Below are 2593 nucleotides of genomic sequence, written 5' to 3' on the forward strand. Positions count from 1 at the left end.
CCCACACTTTCCACGTCTCTGGATAAAAGAAAAATAAATAGTCAGTAAACTTAATTTCCTTTTTACATATGATACAAAGTGCTACATCTCTTCTCAAAATACCTCCTTTTACAAGTTTCTCCTTAACCACACAGAGGCGCAGCCAGCCCATTTGTACTGGGGTCAAAGACGAAGATAAATAAGGATTAATAATTTAAAAAATTAATATTTTTAATTTAATCAACAATTAAAAGATTCATAATAAATAATAGTTTTATATAATATATAAATAAAAAAAACAAGTATATAAAATTTGAAAACGATGAGGAAAACTATATACTTCTTAAGAAGGGGTTGGCATGACCCACATTTGAGATTAGCACGATGAATTTTATCATTTTGATTGATAGGAAATTCTTATATCATTGGTTGTAATCCAGGATTAGGTTCTACAGGAAAAGGCTTGAACCTGGAACGTTTGGATTCACATTACTCTTGTTCGTGAATTGAAACATTGAGGCTTGGGAGAATTATTTGGACGATTTGCATCTTTCTTTTAAAAAATTCGTCGATTGTTTATTAATACTTTAATCAAATTTTAAAAATAATATAGTCAATATTTAAGATTTTTATTTTATTTTTATTTGAACTTAAAATATTAAATATAAAACTATAATGTAAAAAATATAAATAGTTAAATATAAAACTATAATGCATAAAATTTAAATTTTGATTCTTTTAGAATTTCATGTCTTAGATATTTTTATTGAATCCAAAGGGAGGGACGTTTGCTTGTTTTTATTATTTTTTTATAATTGGGGAGAAGGAATTCAAGCTATGCTTTTTAAGCAGGAGGATAGTGCACCAATCAATGAGCCAAATACTCGATTGTGAACTTTTAAATATTTTAAGTAAATGGAGAGTAAAAAGAATGAAATAAAAATGAGGACATTTGCTTAAAAGGTATTAAATGTAAATGAGTTAATGTATCGATACATGAAACCTATAAAAGGGTTTTGATGAACATGTATCGATACATGAAACCAAAAAAAAAAAAAATTGATACATATTCCAAGTTTATTGATACATGCATCCTAGATTCAAAAAAATAAAGGTATTTTAGACTTTTTATTAAATAAAATATATCTTAAATACCCAAAAAGCCCTTGATCGCCTTCATTCATCCCTAGCATGACTTTTCACCTCTCTTTTCTCTTTTTTCACTCCATTTTCACTTTAAACACCAAGAATCATCTTCAAGCAATTAAAAATCATTTTTAGGGTCAACTTTTGATTTTACACGCTTTGAGGTAAAGTGTTTTCACTTCTCACACTCAAACTTTTGGGTTTGATTGTTATAATCTTTGGATTTTTAACAAATCTGTTTTTAATCTTTAAACTCAAGGTTTTATAATAGATTAAACCATTTCAAGCTCACCAAGGTAAAAATGACTCAAACGTTCACTAGTTAAAGTTGATATTCATGGTTAGTTGAAATTTGGTTATTGACTTTTGATTAATGGTTGAGAAAAGAAGTAACAGATAGGCAAATGGTGTGACAAAGTTGGCTTATACTTTGGATTTGCCACAAGTTGGCTTATATTTGATGCTTGGAAAATGTTTCGCTTTGGCATTTTGAGCATAAAATCATGCAAATTAATAAACTTTGATTTTGATTTACATTTAACATGTATCGTGTATGTTTCCATGGTGATAAGTCTCATGATGTATTTTGAGTAAATTGAATTTATTTGTTTTGAGGCTTGTTTGGGTTGAATGGAACCTTCCTATTTTACCATTATGTCGGTAACAAATCTTGAACGGGAGGTTACATGGATTCTTTGTCCATCTAGAAGCATACTTGTTTGTGTATTCTGTGTTAAGATAAGTATTCACTTTTGTCTAGTTATGGATGCCACCTAGCACTTGAGCCATGATGGATGAGTTTGTGGAGTATGATGCTCCCAATAGAATAATGATGTGAATTTATGTAAAACTTGAAATTTACATTTTTCATTATCGGAATTCAAATGACTTAATTAAATAAAAATAGTTATAATCAATATTAAATAGTCAAATATTTGAAGTTCATCTAATTTAGTGTAAATCATAAAAAGGAAGTTAAAGATTATCTAATTTTAAGTCGATATAAAAAAAAATAGTCCATTAAATTATTGATTTATATTTGATGTACTCAACTCACCAAATGCTGTTATTTCATTAATAAGATAAAAATGAAAATTTTTAAAAATTTAAAATTAAATATTAATAATTTTTATTAAAAAATACATAAAAATAAAAAAATTCTTTTTTCTCTCTCTTATAGTACAAACTAACGCAATGTTAGACTTACTAAACGGCAATAGTTTAAACGCTGCTCCTAATGTAGTTGTGGTGGAGGCAATGAATCAGTCCTTATTGGCAAACAATGTAAAGAAGTCTTTACCCACACTAGGGCAAGACGAGATGGAGAATTAGTGAACTTCTTAGAGTTCATCATTTTTATTGACTTCATTAGTTATGAATTTTAATTTCATGGTGTGAAATTGCCAGGGCGCTGGCGAGACAAAAATCGAGAAACTGTTTTTAACCACCACAGTAAATTTTGAGACAA

Source organism: Theobroma umbraticum, unplaced genomic scaffold (assembly GCF_002168275.2).
Source record: "Theobroma umbraticum cultivar Fairchild unplaced genomic scaffold, ASM216827v3 scaffold_81.0, whole genome shotgun sequence".
Taxonomy (NCBI): domain Eukaryota; kingdom Viridiplantae; phylum Streptophyta; class Magnoliopsida; order Malvales; family Malvaceae; genus Theobroma; species Theobroma umbraticum.